This window comes from Rhinolophus ferrumequinum, chromosome 18 (genome assembly GCF_004115265.2).
Source record: "Rhinolophus ferrumequinum isolate MPI-CBG mRhiFer1 chromosome 18, mRhiFer1_v1.p, whole genome shotgun sequence".
NCBI lineage: Eukaryota > Metazoa > Chordata > Mammalia > Chiroptera > Rhinolophidae > Rhinolophus > Rhinolophus ferrumequinum.
The window spans coordinates 37,129,256-37,149,655 of record NC_046301.1 but is presented as its reverse complement, the minus strand read 5'-3'; positions in this window follow the sequence as shown (position 1 = coordinate 37,149,655).

The following is a 20,400-nucleotide window of genomic DNA, read 5'->3' as shown; positions in this document are numbered from 1 at the left end:
TAGGAAATTCTTTCTACTTTGTGTGTGTGTATGTATATATATATATAGATATAATCTATCTATCTATCTATCTATCTATCTATCTATCTATCGATAGATAGATAGATAGATAGATAGATATACTTTATTTTCCTGAGTGTTTAGTTCCCAGTAAAATTTGGTGGAAAGTACAGCGGTCTCTCACATACTCCCTGTCCCGTTATGTATAGCCTCCCCATTAGCAACATGTCCCTTCTAAATGGTACATTTTTTAATTATTAATGAACCTACACTGACACATCATTATCACCCAAAGTCCATAGTTTGCATTAGGGTTCACTCTTGGTGTTGTACATTCTGTGGGTTTAGAAAAATGTATAATGGCATGTATCCATCACTATTGCAACCTACAAAGTAGTTTCACTGCCCTCAAAATTCTCCATGTTCTGCCTATTTATTCTTCCTCCCTTTTAATTCCTGGTGACCACTGATTTTTTTACTGTCTCCATAGGTTTGCCTTTCCCAGAATGTCATATAGTTAGACTCATAGAGTATGTAGGCTTTAAGAATGGCTTCTTTTACTTAATATACATTTCAGTTTCATTCACGTCTTTTAATTATTTGATGACTCATTTCTTTTTAGTGCCAAGTAATATTCTGTTATCTGGGTGTACCAGTTTATTCATTTTTCTACTGAAGGACATGTTAGTTGATTCCAAGTTTGACAATTATGGAAAAAAAAACCTACTATAAACATCCATGTACAGATTTTTGTGTCGACATAAACTTTGAACTCCTTTGGGTAAATCACAAGGATCACATCATTAGACTGTATGGTAAAATTAAGTTTTATAAGAAACCACCAACCTGCCTTCCAAAGTGGCTGAACCACTTCCATTTTAGGAGCAATAAATGAGAGTTCCTCTTCCATATCATCACCATCATTGGGTGTTGCCAGTGTTCTAGATTTTGGTCATTCTAATAGCAGTGTCGTGGTAGGTACTTTTTTGTTTTAAGTTGCATTTCCCTAATGACATGAGGTGAAACATCTTTTCATATGCTTATTTACCATCCTTTTATCTTCTCTGGTAAGGTTTCTGTTAAGGTCTTTGACTCCTTTATAAATCAGGTTGTTTTCTTATTGTTGAGTTTTAAGAGTTATTTGTATATTTGGGTAATAGTCCTTTATCAGCAATGGCAATTATTTCTTCAAATACTATTTCTTAGCTAAAGAGAATTCAAATAAACTGAAAATGAGACACTGATTTATTTTCAGGTGAGTCATAAAGACAGTGTATTCTTTAAAAAATATAGAAACATTAAATTAAGCTGAGATGTAGTAGGAAATATATATTAAGCCTGTCTTATTATTTCACACTTGGGTTGGATTTAGTGTTTATATAAATTCTAGGGAAATGCTTTTAAATATGTATTCATAGAAAAAAGTGTTACTTCTTTCTATCATCTGAGAAAAATTTAGGAAGGACCTTTTAATAGTATAAGCTTGAATTTTAAGTTCTTTGTGGTGGCCAGTACCACACAGAAAAGTTCTTTGCCTTTTTGGCTTTCTCAGATAACTTAGGGCCTCTTAGAGCTCTTCAGTGTTCGACTGCTGTGTGATATTCTGCTTGACTTAGGCATAAGTCTAGTAAATTGAAAATCAGAAAAAGTGAGGTAGGAGGATTTGATTTTCACTGGCTCCGAACAAAACCCTGTGGAGTTCAGATGAAGCCTTGGAGGAAGGATCCGACAGGGCATACTTGGAATAATAAACTAATTCTCCAGCGCTGGGAAGGAAATATTTTTTTACACCTTGAGATTGAGTGTTTGCTTTTGTTGACCCAATGGGGGGAAAGCTACATCAATTTATTCCTTATGCAGAGGCCAGTCACTCAATGTGGGGGCAGTCGACATTCCAAGGGCTCACTGGGGCAAGTTAGATCAGTCTTTCATTATTGAGAGTCTTTGTAGACAACAGGGAGATTTTTGTGCTGCACATCTAAGTGTAATCTGTTGCAACTGATGAATATTTTCTCACTTAAAATAATGCATAGCAATTTGTTCGAAAGTTAATGTCTATTCTCATGACTTTATTGATCTTTGAAATGATTTCAACTGATAGAATGTGAACAAATCAGTTCCCTGGGTTTTCTGAGTAAAGTTTGCTTTTTACAGAATGGAATTATCTTTTCCCCAATGTTGATGAAACTTATTTAAACACTAAATGAACAGTGAACATGGCTGATCAGGTGGTTCCTGCTTACCGGAGGTGCTATGCTTGCTAATGGTTTAGATTCTGCCTAATTCATTCACCACACTAAACCAGACATGTTTATCCCTAAAATTGGCTGAGAAAGTAGATTGGATGAGTTAACCAATATAATGTGAAATGATTCCTAATTGCTTAAATGATGAGTGTGTGTGTGTATGTGTAACATGAGAAAATCACAACATTGATTTTGAGAGTTGAGAAGAAGGATTCTTAGCCTTCTAGTCATGAATAAAATTTAATCATTAGCATCAGTGGGCACCTGTGCTCACGCTCAGCTGTGACTCCTGTCAGATTATATTTCCTCAGACTTTCAAATTTATTTGCTAGTCATGATTGTTTGATACTCAGCTGACAAACTATACCAAATAACTGACATGAGCAAATGCCAAAGGATGTCAGGAGTGAAATAAGATGACAATTGTGTGTATTACCATTTTAAATGGACTGTCTTACTCTGCTGAGTGTTGTGATTTTGTTTTTTTCCTGCCTGTCATGCTTGATTAACTGGATCCCGCTTTAGGTGTGTGATGTTTCCAGTTATACCAAGTCCTCACTATTTTGCAAAATACAGCTTCTGTGGTTACAAAAACATTGTTTCACTTGTCTTTTATTCTCTAGCCCTGGAATTAAAGAGGGCCAATGAGATATGTGAACCTCTGACCAAGTTTGGGGAATGTTTTATGTGTTTGGGTACATGAATTAGGAAAATGGTAAGAACATTTATGGCTGCTCATACTCTTCCATTGTTTTAAAATGGTATACAGATATTTTATTTAGTGTCATCAAAATAAAATAGGAAAAATAAAATAAAATAGGCGTTACATTACAATACATTTTTAGATAAGTGAAGCGTAATTACAATCTAATACATCATTAAAATAATTTTTCACAAAAAATGAACCAAAGATGCATATTCATTCTTAAAAATGGGAAACTTGTACCTTAAAATTTTTACTTTTTTAATTTGAGTTGTTAGCTTTGACTTCTATACATCCATTTTGTTTGTGTCCGTGGCTCTAATGCTCCCCAAGGCTTTATAGTTTGTTTCTCTGAGCATTTATGAAATTTCTACAAGATACTGAAAGGAAATATGGTTTGAGTGGATTAGGGAATTAGGCTGTAAAAGTAAAACAAATGTGTGTGTGTGTGTGTGTGTGTGTGTGAGTGAGTGTGTGTGTGTAAGCACACAGGGGTGGGAGTCTTAGGGCTGCCATTTCCACTTCTGAGATCCTGCTTTCGCATAGTTTGAGCTGTTTGTTTGTGTTCTGACTGATAGAGTTTGCCTAGAGGCAGAGTTCCTAATAAGAGGGATATCACGAAAAATTTTGCTTTTTATTCCTCAAAATATTTCCTACAATACGAGACAATCCGCAATAAAGATAGACAATAGTTTTCATCAGGGTTTAGATATCAGGCTTGCAAATCAAAACATTGCCTGTAGCAAAAGCAAAGATATTTCCTCTCTTTGCATTTAAAATTCACGAAATGACAGAAAAATTAAATGGTACCCAAAATCAAGTAATATATAAACATAGTTTAAACTCACTTTATCTGACTACAGAAGTCTTTTAAAGTTTAAGTGATTTTATAACTACCGATTTTCTACACTTATTCCAAAGTTGAAACGAAAAGTAAAAACAAAACAAAACAAAACAAAACTCATTCCACAGAGAGACTACTTCATAGATTTGTGCAGACTCAATCTGGTTGTCCATATTGATATACCTGAGAATTGCATGAGCACTTGTTTAAAAGGCAGATTCCTATATAACTCAGTGGGTCTGAGACCCTTCCTAGAACCTAAATTTTCAGGACCACCATAGGCTATTCTAACGCAGGTTATTCTTAGGCTACACTTTGAAAAATGTGGTCAAAGGCGTTGTTCTAGTCCAACTATTGGCAGCGCCAGCAGCATCTGGGAGCTTGTTGGAGATTTACAAATCTCAGGCTCCATCTGAGAAAATGTATTTTATCAAGATCCTCAGCTGATTCATAAGCATGTTAGAGCTGAGTTAGAGCTTATTACTTGTGAAGTCAATTAACTTCGTAAACAATTTTGAAAGTACTTCGGAATCTGTATCAATGGGAAAAATATATTTGGATCCCACCAGCTGCCTCAGCAAATGGAGAACTTTGCATCACTCACAAAGATGCTGAGTGCAGGTGTTAGTGTCAGTACTAACACTGGGTTTTCTTCCAATATGCAGATCTTCCTGTTTTCAGGTCTATCAAGATACATTTGTCTATGAACTGCCAAGGGACAGAATTTGGGATGGGAATTCTGGCAATAAGAACATTCACTCTTTGCCAGAAATGTTTATTAGCCCCAACAGTGTTTGTAACTTACTAATTCCTTTTGAAACAAAGAATCATAGCTCCCATATATGGACAGTATGTAATGCAGGCAACCCCCACCCCTTTTTAAGACAGTTTTATCGAACAGATTAATAAACTTTTTATTATGTTTATTTAAGTTAAAGTTTATTGGGGTGACATTTGTTAGTAAAGTTACATAGATTTCAGGTATACAATTCTGTAATACATTATCTATATCTCCTATTGTGTGTTCACCACCCAGAGTCAGTTCTCTTTCCATCACCATATATTAGACCCTATTTACGCTCTTCTAATTATTTTTTTTTTAAGGAGAGCACAGGTCACACTGGCCCACATGGGGATCAAACCCGCAACCTTGGTGCTACCAGCACTACGCTCTAACCAACTAACTGGCCACAGCTGGACTTAATTTTTTATAGAGCATTTCAAAATTGGGTGGGAAAGTACCTAGAGTTTCCCTGTATCACCTGCCCTCTCCTCCTCCTCCCCACTCAACATTCAACATACACACAACCGCTCCCACTATCCACATTGTTCTCACCAGTGGTACATTTATCACAATGGATAAAACTACATAGACACATCATTATCACTTAAAGTCCATAGTTTACATTAGGGTTCACTCTGGATGTTGTACCTTCTGCAGGTTTTGACAAATGTATAATGACACTGACACGTATTAACCATATAGTATAATATAGAATAGTTTCCGCTGTGCTGTGCCTAGTCATGCTTCCAGAGGTCCCTCCCCTTGGCAACAAATTGATTGTTTTACTGTCTCTGTAGTTTCACCTATTCCAGAATATCTTAGAGCCGCAACCATATAGTACGTGGCCTTGAAGGACTGGCTTCTTTTCCTAAGTAATATGCATTTAAGTTTTCTCCGTGGCTTGATAGCTCATTTCTTTTTTAGCGCTGAGTAATATTCCATTGTCTAGATTTACCACAGTTTATTTATCCATTCACTTGATGAAAGAAATCTTTCTTGCTTACAAGTTTTGGCCATCATGAATAAAACTGCTAAAAACATTGATATGCAGATTTTGTGTCAACATACGTTTTCATCTTTGGATAAATATCAAGGAATACGATTACTGGATTGTATGGTAAGAGTCTACTTAGTTTTATAAAGAACTGTAGAGCTGTCTTCCAATGTGGCTGTACTACTTTGCATTCTGACAACCAATGAATGAGAATTCTTGGTACTCCACAAGAATTGTGCTCCACAACACCAGAATTCGGTGTTGTTGGTGTTTTGGATTTGGGTCATTCTAATAGGTGCGTGGTGGGTATCTCCTTGTTGTTTTAATTTTGTGATTCCTTTATGCATTGTTGGATTCAATTTGCTAGTGTTTTGTTGAGGATTTTCGTATCTATGTACGTGACGGATATCGGTCTGTAGTTTTCTTGTAATATCTTTGTTTGATTTTTGTATCAGAATAATGATGGAAGTATTCCCTAATTTCTTTGTCACTTCTTTGGTCAAATATTCTAATAGCTTCTGAAAGCTCTGGAATAAAATTCTAAATCCTAGAAGCACCTGTATGATCTAACTCTTTGCCAACCACTCTTCTTCCTGCTTGTAAGTACTCTGGCTACAGGGACTTCCTTTTTTCCCCTGGAAAACAGCCAGCATCACTCATTCTGTCTGAAGTAATCTCTCAGTTACCTATATAGTTTCTTTCTTCACAGCACTTAGGTCTCCGCTCAGATGGCATTTCATCAAAATAGAAATAATTTCTCTCTCCCTTCTCTCCTCCTTAATCTGTCTCATTTGTTCTTTATTGCTCATATCAGTGTTTGCTGTTATATTGTATTTTTATTTATTGCCAGCAATATCTGGTAGTTCTCTATCCAATAATGCTAGTACCCACAAGAGCACTTTTTATTCAAGCACCCATTGAGTAAATATTTGTTGAGTGAGGGAATAGGGTGGCAATTAAATCAATTGCCCTCCTTAGGTAAAAAGACTTACTCTTAAATTCATTTTGCAACGTTTATTGAGGGCATCTGAACTTGCAAAGCAAAGTAGTGAATGACTGAACAAATCCCAAGATTCATTAGACAGCTTCTCTCACCACAAGGAATTCAAAATATAATTGAGTAATATGACAAATATTTAAATTTCAGTAAGAATTTAAAATGTATATAGGTCAAGAAGGAAAAAAAATGAGGTGCAGCAGTTGATTAATTGTTTTAATTATTACATTATGCAGGACATAATTGCTATATTTTAGAAGGGGAACAAGATACTTCAATTTGAAATGCTAAAGGAAGATTTTTATGGAGAAATTGCAACTGATAACCAGAGAAACATTTATACAAAATAAACCCCAGGCATTTTTTTCCCAACTGCTTCACTGAAAAAGCTATATTAAAATGAACAAATCTCCAAGTTAAACTTGGTCACAATCCCAAATCAAAATCACATTCATGTTTTTTTCATTTGCCTTTTTGCCTTCTGGTCTTTGGTTTTGTACATAGTAAGTTTTTGCATATTCATAGTGTTGTCGTACATAGAAACTTATACCAGGCATATTTTATTTGTTATTTTTCTTTAAAAAGGTCTGTCTTTTTTCTTTTCACTGCCACCCTTTCCCATAAAATAGGCTAAAATCCTGGCATGTGTCTTTCCACACCATTCTCCATGTTTATACAATCACATATGAATATAAAGATTTTCTTCTTGTTTATGTCACTTGTTTTAAAGTGCAATTATGTTCCAAATATCTCCATTTTTTTGTTATATGTATTCTAAAAATTCCTGTAAAAAATTCTACATCATTTTAATAGCAGCATACTACTTTGTGCCAAATCACAGTTTAGTCAATTATGCTCCAATTTTGCAAATTCAGGTAATTTCTAGTTTGGGTTTATTTTGTTTTGGTTTTGCCATAGTCTTGCATATCTGACATTACAAGCTGGTGTCTTTATTTTATGCCATTATTGAGTGAAAACCAATGTGCATGTAACCAGATATTGAATGAGGTTTACCTTTTGTATTAATTTTTGACTTAGGCCCAAACCTGAAAATTTACAGGTAATAAGTGCACTCACATACTTCTGAGAGAATATAGGAAATTCCAGACACCCCAGCCAGAGCTTGTCAAAAGATGGTAAAACTCTAGTGCTGTGATGCTCACCCCATCACTCTAGTCAATATAAAGAGAAAGCTGAAAATGTGAGAGTGTGAAGGAGTCCTGGCAGGGGTGAGAAGGGGAACGTATCACGACCTCTCCCCTTCCATCCCTTATGAAATCGTTGTCCCCATTAAGCCAAATGAAAGAAATCCCTAAGTTTAGTGGTGGCTACCAGAAAGGGGAATTGGCATCCTTCTTGGCATCTGGATGTTTGGTGGTTGGCAGAAGCATATATGCCCATCTGGGTATGGCCAGTGAAATGAAATGCGATGATGATTCTTGGGAGAACTTAAACATGTTCTGGGAGTTTTGGGGGAATATGTGAACATAGAGAATGGTGCCTATGCCTCACCTTGAGAATTTTAAAAGTGGGAGTCTGGCTGAAACCATCTGGATGGCAGGTGACAAGGGTAATAGTGTTGCCGCTACCCCACTAGTCTTCCGCGTGTTGGGAATATGTGAGATTCTCAAGGGACACACATACTAGAGGACAAGTTGGCTGAGACTTCTGGGGTGAGGAATAAGCAGCCGAGTGTCAATCTAGGGGCAAATCTGAGGTAAATGAGGACATCACCCCAAATCTGCCATGTACAAATGCTACAGGTCTTGAGAAGAAACCCTACATATACTCCATGGAAGGCCAGAATTTGAATATCTGATACATAAGATATACTGAAGGCCAGGCCGATTTGCAGAGCATTGATGATACAAAACTTTCCCCACTTTTCTAACATTCTTTTTCTCCACTTTCCCTCAGTGAAGAGACTAGGAGAAGGGAGAGGAAAAAGGATTCTAGAACAAAGGGGACAGAACTGATCTTGCGAAAGTCCTACACTGTACGGAAGATGAAAGTTTTAAATTAGACTGGATTTTTCTATCTGAAAGAGTTGTAGCCTTCTGATAACTAAAGCTGGCTAAAGGCAATACCACCTTTCAAAAATATCAGTAAGTAAGGAGTGGAGATTTAATAGTACATGTTTAAAGATAATGATAGGGGAGAGAGAGAGAGAGCTGTTTGTAGTTTGTGCTCCATAAAATTATGACTATTACTTTTTACATATGTATGTAAAAAATGTGTACATGAGTGTATAGGTACATGTGCATACATACATACACACATATATGTATATATAGCTCCTAAATTTCAAGGCCTTTTCTCTAAGTATAAATCTAAATATATATAGTGTATCTGTACATTTTATTTCCATATTAATTTCCAAAATATTCCACTAATATGTAATAGTGATTTTTTTTGCATATCTACAGCATCAAGCATTCTCATTTACCTTTATAAAATTTTTGCCAGCTAGATGGTAAAGGTAAAGTGCTTTTGCACTGATTTGAATTTTTACTGGCTACTAGTGAGATTGAGAATCATGTTATACCTTGAGTTTCTCGTCTGTGAATTTCCCATCAGTGTCATGTTTTAATATTGAATTGTTTTCTTAACATATTTGTAGGAAATTTTTGTAGTTTGTTTTATGATATATATTGAAAAAGTTTTCCTGATATGTTTTTGTCTTCTTTCCTGATATATTTTTGTCCCCATTTATGAATATTTTTTTTGGACAAAACATTTACATTTAATGTAGTCTAATTCTTCTATGTCACTCTTTGAAGCTTCTGAATAATTTTGCTATAAATGACTTCCAACATAAATATATATAAATACATATAGGTACCTCATTGCTGAATCACTATGGTCACCTTTGAAGAACTCCCCTTGGGAAGCTATGCACCGAAGCCAGTGCCTAGTCCACCCTTCAAAGCAATTTTGGAACTCTTTTTCTGGATTGGCTATCAGTGCTGTCGTTGTATTACCCTTGATGTCCTGAATGTTATCAAAGTGTCTTCCTTTCAATATTTCCTTTATCTTCAGGTAAAGAAAGAAGTCAATGGGGGCCAGATCAGGTTAGTAGGGAGGGTGTTCCAATACAGTTATTTGTTTACTGACTAAAAACTCCCTCACAGATGGTGTCGTGTGAGCTGGTGCATTGTCCTGATGAAAGAGTCATGAATTTTTGGTGAAAAGTACAAGTTGTCTAAACTTTTTCCCGCAGCTTTTTCAGCACTTCCAAATAGTAAACTTGGTTAACTGTCCAGTTGGTACAAATTCATAATGAACAATCCCTCTTCTATCAAAAAAAGTTAACATCGGTGTATAAGTTCGCGAACTTAATTGTCAGAGCTCATACCTACAGTGCACAAGATTTTCAAATTCTGTTGAAATTTAGGATGGGATATTCTTTACAAAAATTTACTAGTCCTTTTTTGTATATCTCTACCACTAGGATTTCTCATCTTTTAATCTTTTTAATTTAGATTTATCTCTCATTTAGGTCTTATTTGATACCTTTTGCTGCTATTAAAGATTATTATCTATATAATATCACATCCTTGACTTACCCAGTAGTAACAAAATGAGTCCAATTAGTCCAGTCTTTCCTATAATTTCAAGGGTGCCTTTTACATTCTACTTCCCCAAAGCAAAAGACAACATAACTCCAAATAATAATCTGTTTGTGTGCCAAATGTTTGCCATTACATCTTCCTGTTCAGTAATTACTGTTTCCATAATTTCTCCATTTTATCAACAGAGGATGGTAATCTTACTCTGTCACTGTGTACTCTCATGAAAGGTTGGGAAGGACCAGGAGGTATTTTCTCTAGTTCTTCAACCTTTGAAAAAGTAAATGGTTTTATTATAGGAAAATATAACTTGGATGAGTCTTAACTTCTTCCTCATATTTCAGTTTTATACGTGTCTATATCATACCACCTTGGCCTTTTTTAAAGTCATTTAAAATACTCCGTATCAAATTCCTTAGTTAAATTATTACACAAAGATAAATTGTTCAATATCCTACAACCCCTGTCTGTGGTGGGAATGATGCCGGGGTAATAATCATTGAGCAGGCTGTTACTCCAAGAGCATATACATAACATTCTTTCCCATGTAATCCATTTACTACTAGAAGAGTGTTTAGTTCCTATTATCCAAAAAACAAACAAACAAAAAAACCTCAATGCCAGGTTAATATTCATAGGAATTACTGGGTAGGCAAGTAACTTTTATACACTTCTGACTTCACTTCTAAGTACATATGATAATTTTTCATAGCATCATAACCGTCATTTGCTTATGTTCTTACTTTGGTCCAATTGGTATCTCCTACACTTAGGTTATTAATTTTATTTTGCTTATCCACTGCCTTGATTATTTCTATGCACTAGCTAAGTAATATTTTATTTCTATGCAATGTTACTTTTGCACTTGAGGGTTGATTGCTTTATGTGCTGGCATTGCTGTGATCTTTATATTCAATTAAGTTATCTTTAATAAAATAGTCTATATTGGTTTACTATATTACCCTATTTGCTTAATTCTAGATTTCCACCACACCAATCTTGATCACTGGTCATCATTATAGAAGTAACTTGGGAGTTCTCTTCTTGTCCTAGTTGATATTTGAGGAAAATTCATCAATTTTATCCTAGGTCCTGTATTTCTGCATTCTGGTCTTGTTTTCTAGGCCTCAACCTTCTATCATGATATTCTAGTCTTTGTATATAAAATATGTATGATGGGTAATCATAACATTGTGTTCTATCAATTTTGGTTCCCAAGATTTTTTCTATATTTTGTGATGACCCATCACCATAACTTAGTTATAGCTAGACCCCATATTTTTGGTTGGTGGTCTAATCTCTAGGGTATTTAAATGTTTTATTATAAAACCTGTTTCCTATTTGTTTCTTTAGTACAATCTCACAAATCCTCTAAGATTCAACCTATGTTTCAAACATTAAAATTCAGTAATGTGCCAATTTGAAAACTATTTACTGGTAATAATATATCATTTTTGAACAGTTTTCATTGAGTCCGGGATGAGATATTTTATTATGCTGCCCTAAATTTATACATTTGATAAATGTATTTTTCTTTCTTTGAATTTGAAATTTGAATTGAAAATGTATTTTATTTTCTTTGATAAAAGCATTTTTCTTTCAATTCATATAGTTTTCTGAATCATAAGTATTAATTAGCAGTCACTATTTTTATCCATGATTAAATGTGATCTTATTTCTTTCATTGATTAGATATTCACAACTTTTACAATGCCGTCACTAATACAATCGGCAATTAAACTATTTAGTTCCCAATAGTTAGGATGGGTATACCAATTCTTTGGAATTTGTTTTTTTATTATTATTGACATATATATATTTATACACACACACACACACAGACACACACACACATATTTATTGCCCATTCTAAATCATTTGTAGTAAATGTGTTATATTTCTCCATCAAAACTGTAGTATTTAGGGTGTGGGACCACAGTTTAGAATTGTATATTAGTTTCCCTCCTATATTAAAAAACAAAAAAAACCAAAACCCTAAGAACAGATGACAGGATTGAAAATCCTATTATACCAAATCCAAGTTGTATTGTGTCTAGGTGACTTTTGGATTCCTTTCAAATTTTCCACTGTGGTTTTTAAGGTAAAATTATCATTGTTGCTCTTAATTTACAGTGTAAAGTTTTATCATTGTCTAGTATATGACTATTGCTCTTAGGAGTTACTGCAGACCCATTTAAATCAACTTATTCTTTAACATAAATCAAAAGACTTTAAATGAGCCCTTGCCTACTGTCGTGGTTTATGTTTACATCTGGCCTGTGGTTGTTTTTGTTGTTGTTGTTCATTGATGATGTATAGAAACACAGTGTCTTGTACCCTGAAACTTTGCTAAGTTTATTAACTAGCTTTAGTAGCTTTCTTGGGAAATTCTAGTGATTTTCTATATATGGGATCATATCATCTGCAAAAATACATAGTTTAACTTCTTTCTTTCCAATTTAGATGTCTTTTATTTTTTCTACTCTAATAACTTTAACCAGACTTTCCAAAACAATGTTGAATAGCAGCAGTGAAAGCAGGAATAATTTACTTGTTTGAGATGTTAAGGGGAAAGCTTTCATTCTTTCACCACTGAGTATATTAGCTGTAGATTTTTTTTATCAATGCCCTTTATCATGTTGAAGTATTTTTCCTCTAGTCTTAGTTTTCTGAGAGCTTTTATAGTGAAAGCGTGTTGGATTTTGTCAGATGTTTTTTCTGCATCGATTGGGGTGTATTTTTCCCTCTTTCTTTCTGTCAATGTGATGTATTACATTGATTGAACTTTTATAGTGAATCTCCCTTGGATTTCTGGGATACATCCCACTTAGTCATGGGAAATAATTCTTTTAATATGCTCTTGGATTTGATTTGCTAATACTTTGTTGAAGATTTTCCCATCTCTATTTATAAGGAATATCCGTCTGTAATTTTCTTATGATAGCTTTCTCTGCCTTTATCAGGATAATACTGCCTCACAGGAAAAGTTAAAGGAGTGTCCTTTTCTCTTTAGTTTTTGGAAGACACTGAAAAAGATTGGTGTTAATTTTTCTTTAAATGTTTAGTAGAACTCACTTATGAAACTATCTGGTCCAGGACACTTCTTTATTTTTTTTATAAGACTGTTGAATCTATTTAGGTAATTTGTTTGTTTCAAGGATGTTTTTTTCTTTTTTTGCCCCCACTTCTTGTTTATCTAAGATGGCATAGATATTAGGTTGGTGCAAAAGTAATTGCGGATTTTGCAATTGCTTTTAACCTTCTAAACCGCAATTACTTTTGCACCAATCTAATAGTTCTGAATATTTATAATACTTTTATCTCTATAAGGTTTGTAGTAATGTTTCTATTTTCATTTCTGATTTGGGTTATTTGCATCTTCTCTATTGTATCATTACCAAACTAGCTAAAGGTTAGTCAATTTTGTTGATCTTTACAAAGAACTATCTTTTCGTTTCATTGATTATCTCTATTTTTTCTGTCACCTATTTATCTCGGTTCTAATCTATATTATTTCCTTACCTCTAGCTTTGGTTTTATTCTGATCTTCTTTTCCTACTTACTTAAGGTATAAAATTAGGTTATTTGATTCCTATTATTTTTTTTTAATCTAGGCATTTACAACCATAAATTGTGTTCTAAATACTGCTTTCACTGAATCCCATCAGTTTGGGGTATTTTTTTCCATTTTCATTCATTTCTAAGCATATTCTATTTTTTCCTCCTGATTTCTTTGAACGATTATTTGAGTGTATTTTTGAAAGTTCATATATTTGTGAGTTTTCCAGGTTTCCTCCTGTTAATGGTTTCTAACTTCATCCTATGTAGCCCAAGAAGAATCTTTATATGCATGATATCTATCTTTTTACGTCTATTATAATCATCATAGATGGTTAGACCATTCATATGGTCTAACCTAAGATCTGTTGTGGAGAATGTCCCATGTAAACATAAGAAGAACCTGTATTATTTTTAAGTTGGGTGTTCTGTATATGTCTGTTAAGCTTAACTGTGCTTTTCAAATTTTCTGTTTTCTTACTTATCTTCTGATTGATCTATCCATCACTGAAAGTAGGAAATTGAAGTCTTCAAATATTACTATATAACTGTTTCTAATTCTGTGCATTTTTGTTTCACATATGTTGAAGATTTGTTATTAGGTCTGTAAATGTATGACTGCCATATCATTTTGATGAATAGAAATTTTATTCATATATAATATTCATATTTGTCTCAAACATTTTGGATTTTTAAGTCTATTTTGACTACTATTAGGATAGCCACCTCAGATCTCTTCTCTGCCAGTCTTGGTTTTTTTGATTGGAGAGTGTATGCATTTACATTTATACTAATTACTGATAAGGAGGAACTTCTGCCATTTTGCTATTTTTTTGTTACTACTATGCCTTTTATAGTATTGCCGTCCCTCATTTCTTCCATTACTGCTGTCTTTGTTTTTAGTTGATTTTTTTTGTAGTGAAACATTTTGATACCCTTCTCTTTCCTACTGTGTATATTCTGCATTTTTTTTTGTGGATTAAAATTAACATGCTAATGTTAAAACAAACAAAAACCTCTGCTCCTGCACATCTTTACCAATACTTCTGTTACTGATGTCATGGATTGCATCTTTACACATCGTGTTCACAATAACATAGATCCCGAATTTTTTGTCTTTTAAATCATGTAGAAACAAAAAACAGATTTACATATCAAATTACAGTAATACTGACTTATATAATTGTCCATTTTTACCTTTAATAGAGAATTTTAATTCTTTGTCTGGCTTAAAATTACTGCCTAGGTTTCTTTTATGCCAATCTGAAAGACTCCTATTTAACATTTCTTTCAAAGTAGATCTAGTTGTAATGAACTCCCTTAGCTTTTGTTTATCACTGGCTGTCTGAATAGCTCCCTAATTTTTTCAAGGACAGTTTTGTTGGGTATAGAAATGTCTGAGCATTTTTAGCAGTTGTTTTGAAGTCTTTGTCCCTTAATGGTGATGTCTGGGCTGCTTTAGGTATGTTGTCTGTCAACTTATTTCTTTGAATAATCCTTGTATGCCCTGTGATTTTGTGTTGTTGTTGTTGAAAATTTAATTTGAATTTTAGAATGTGGCAACTGAAAATCAGATTATCTCCCTTCCACAGGGTTTGCTTGCTTGTTTGATTGTTGTAGGGTATCTTTTGTTGGTAATGAACTTGAGGTGAAAGCTTACAATCTTCTCAGGTTTTTTCTGTTCCTACTTCTCTCCTTGGGCATGTGTAGTAGTCAAGTTCTCCTGTATACCCTACTGTTTTTGAATATACAGAAAAACCCAGATGTGGCTCCTTTAAATCTGTTGGCCTCCTTACCTGGTGGGGTGAAACAATGATGGCTAGCCTCTGTATCAGCAACTTGGCAGTCAAAGTAGCTATGAGCATTCAGAACATCTAACCCCAATATTTGGAGGACAATGTCCTTATTGTCCACCCTGGCTCCAACAAGCCATGCCAGAAACAGAGGTTGCCATCCCCATAGCTTCCTGGCACAGAGCTTAGGGATATGGGATGTGTAGCCACTACCATGTTGAAGACCAAAATCCACCAATATTACCTGTAGTTTACCAGTTAGGGTTTCCCCTGGACATTGAAAGCATTCAAATAGAGTCCACTGTTTCCAAACAGTCATTTAATTTCATGCCATACAATTATTTTCTAGGTGGAGAAACAGATTCCTGGCCCTTTCTTCTCCAACATATTCCCAATGTCACTGTGGTGACCTGATATTTTATCTTATAGTTGTATAATGTTTTAATCATGCATTAAGTGATAAACATTAGATTGAATCCTCATCTATATAACCTTAAATAAAACTTTAAAACTAATATATACCCTTAAGAAAATAGGTCCCTGTTTTACTTAATTTCTTAAAATACCTATTACAATACCCTCAATATTTTCTGTGTGATACTAAACGCTACAATTTAGGTGTCTGTTTTAGAACTGGTACAAAACAACTGATTGATGTGGTCAATACATTAAAGTGAGGAAAGAACCAAACAAAATATTTTCAGCATTTCTGACAGATACAGCCATTTGTTTCTATGGATTCATTTATTTAATTCCAGAACATTGTTTTACTTTACTCCATTTAAGGCATTTAAGGTTTTGTAGAGAGGAAAGTGTTGTTAGACATGTCAGTATTCAAAATGTTCTCTACAATATGGATGAAAACAACTACATTTATAAAATGCACTGGAATGTTATATATAATGTAAACAACTTGGGAAGAGTTTAATGATTTGCTGACAGGACAGGACAACTAGGTGGTAAAATATACCAGAGATAAATTGCTAGAACACCTCCTAATTTCATAGAAAAAATAAACTGAGCTACAAAACTGACACATAATTAGCATGAGTTACTAGTGCTGTTTCTGCCACACTTCATGTTTAGAAGCATAAGGAATACTGGGAAATGCAAGTATTTAGTTATTGTAATTCCATGATTTGTCACATTTATATTAACCTCAGTGTCATGAAACATACTAAGAGGAAAAGGAGCTGCCAAATATAAATGTTTGCATGTTTTCCTAAAGAAAGCTTATTTTAAATATTTACAAATATTACGCTAAGTGTAGTTTTAAACTGTGATAGTTTTGCTGTAACACATTTTTGACTCCTGGGATTTTAAAACAGTGGGAGTTTGTATTTCTCTACAAGGATTTTTTGAAATCTCTAAAGGATCATGTGTATTATGATCCAGAGGTTGCCATGGAAATAAGGTATTCCAAATCACACACACTCACACAAATATTCTATAATATATTCACAAAGCTTGCATAGTTACAAATACGTTTTATATTCAATTTTTTAGGTACTTGGCCATCATTTCCCCCTAAAATTAGCTCAAAGTTTTAGCTTCAATTATTTTTGTTACTAACATACTAAAATTGGGTCTTTGGCTGACTGCTGTTTCTGATTTTTTGTTCTTCTTGAGTTAATTTTGCATAGGAAAAAAGTCATATTCTACGAACTGGGAGTAAAAAACTTTTAAAAACTGAATTTAAGCAAAAAGTAAAATAATCATTTGTAATGTGACTCTGAGACTAAACTGTTCCTATTTTAATGAACTGAGGCACTTCTACAACTTTTCTATCAGAATCTCCCAAGTAAGGAAATGCTTCAGAAATCATCACCTCGTCTTTCTGCAGAGCAACAGATATTCTTTCCTAGGAAAAGCATTCACACAATAACATGCCTGACTTTTAACTCCTAATGTACCCCCAATCATGTTTTTTCCTATCTGAAAATACCTGGTACAACACATAAGTTGATGTACTACGTATACATTAATATTCATATATAATTTTCATTATATAAAAGTTATACTATAAATAGCAGAAAAAGTGGTACAGAGAATGATTACGTTTAAAGTCATCAGTGGCTAATTGATCACTGTAATGAAATTCATGAGCCAACTACTAAAAAGTTATTAGTCTATGTAACAGGACACCTCCTTCAGTTTAGATGATCTGAATCCCCCCATGAGTCACCACAATGGAGATTAGTTATAGTCTCTCACGCATTTTTCAGATCCCATCCCATTCATATATCACAGTTGATTTTCGGGTACCTTTGTTATAAGGGTAACCCGCTTCTCTCTGAGGAAAGATCCTTTGGTTTTTTTCACAAGTATATGTTGGCGATAGCCTCCTTCCCAAAATTCAACTGTGGAAAATTGCTAGGATGGCAAGGCTTTGGGGAAATAAAATACCCAGAAATATAAAGGATTAATAGATACTGGATCTAAACTTGCGTGGTCTGAAGTTGAGTGGCACTACAATATTTACAACATTAAGCTTTAAAAAGTTTTGAGATGTATTTAACATGCCTTAGTTTAAAATTTAGTTATCACCTAGTATTCTATGTATCTATGCAAGTAATATCACTCCATCTGCTTATATTTTTAAAATAAACACATACACACCAGTATAGCCTACAAATTGGATCAAAAGGTTATTTTATCAATGATTCATTTTATTAGTCTCAAAATGCAAATCTCAAAAAAATTTAAAAAAGGGCTTCGAAATTTTGCTTAGGGTGAAGAAAGCTGGAGACAGCCTCTTATCTATTCTACAAAAACACAAAAATAATAATTTTATAAAATTACAAATCTTTAGAATCCCTCAGCAGATATCTCAGGACAGTCAAGTAGTCTGAACTCTAGGGAATAACAGGGACCCCTCAAGGTGAAATGGGATGTGAATTCTGGCTTACACGTGATAGGGAGAGGAGGACCTGTCCACTATAAACATTAACGGGAGAATGCAGAATAAATGTAGTAAGTTGCTAATAGTCATACAGTGGTTAGCACGCAAGCAGGAAATCTCTAGGACCTCAAAAACACTGGAAGTATGAATTCATGAGTTCTGCTTGGACCTCACTAGGTACTCAAGAAAGACAATAAATAGGACAATGCCTTGGCAATTCTTAGAAAAAATAATTTTTAATATGGAATTTCGTATTAGGGCCAACACTTACTAAATCTAATCAGGCAGTGAAGACATTTTGGACATGATAAAATGTCCTTCCTTGGCACCTTTTTTAAAGCAATGGGAGAAAGTATTTCATCAAAATGGAAGAATAATCCAGAATGTGGTATTTGGGTAACAGATCTGATAAAGGAGAGTGGAAAGGAAATTCCCAGGCCAGCTTAGAGACCAATAAGAATACTTATTAAGAACAGGAGAATGGGGCATTCCTAGGACACATGACACCAGGACAAAATCAAAACTGATTTTAATATTTAGAGGAGATTGATGGTCAAAGGGTTTAGGAGCAAACTAGAGATAAATGTATACAAACTAAGAAAGTATTTTTTTTTTAAAGATAACTGAAGGGAGAAAAATATGTTGAAGAAAGCAAATTAAATTATGAAATGCATTATGGGTCAGGTGCAAATAATATTTACATAGATGTGAGAAAGTAAATACTATTGGCTTAAACCAAATATTGTATAGCTCTATATGTTTGATAAATGGGAAAGTATGTGAAATAGTTGCTGTAGTATAAGTTGATCAAAACTCCCATTCTTCCTATCTAAAACTTATCAGTATTAACAGGTATTTAGAAAAATGGAAATAAATACCATAATGAACAGGTAATTACTGAAAATAATCTTTGAAGAGTAGAATTTTTGTAAACAGCCATGAAGAGTAGATGCTGGTTTTGTTTTTATTAACACTTTAATACCATGTATACCATATTTCCCCCAAAATAAGACCTAGCCTACAATCAGCACTAATGCATCCTTTGGAGCAAAAATTAATATAAGACCTGGTATATTATATTATACAAGACTTGGTCTTAAATTACATAAGATCTGGTCTTATATTACAGTAAAATAAGACCGGGTCTTATATTAATTTTTTCTCCAAAATGTGCATTAGAGATGATGGTCCGGCTAGGTTTTATTTTCGGGGAAACATGGTATTTATAACAAAATGAATCATTTTCATAAAAATTAAATTTTAAAATACCAGTAAAAGGCTTTTTTGATGCACTCAGATATTTAAAATCACTGTCATGTGTTGGAATGCAGAAAATAATTTTTTTTGCCCAACTCCTATTATTTCACGTTCACCTTCCATATTTACTAACCCCAGTCAAGGAGAATTTACCAAGCTAATTGATAAGAATGAGATATAGACTGGATACTTTTTCACGAGTAGTCAGAGACACAGAGATAATGATAGAGAATTAAGAGTCAGTCCCACCAACTTTATTTTACTTCACACCCCAATGCTATAAACTGAGGCAAGATAAGACAAGGCTGGTTCCCTGTGTGTGTGAAATCCCCTGTCCATCCCTTTCTATGTTGATGCTTCAACTTACAGACTGCCCCAGAGTTTCCGGGATATATGAATGTGAAACCACTCAAGCAGTTTGGCGTACAATTTTATTTACTTTTTCTTTCATAAATACTCTAAAGTTAGTATTAAATTTTTCCAGTTTTTTTAACCCTATACAGAAATTATTTCTTGTATACATAGCTCTCTTGAGCAATAATCCAACAGATTAACAAACAAGTCTTTTAGGCAGCAATATTCTAAATTAAAACTTAATATATGACTACAATGTATGACCACACTTGTAGTGTGATGCCAGTCTCAGCAATTGACTGACTTTTGCAATTTCTTTAGTTGCATAGTGCAGAGAAAAATCTTATTAGTACAGATAATGAGTTACAAATAGCACTAGTTTACCTATTACTATATCTC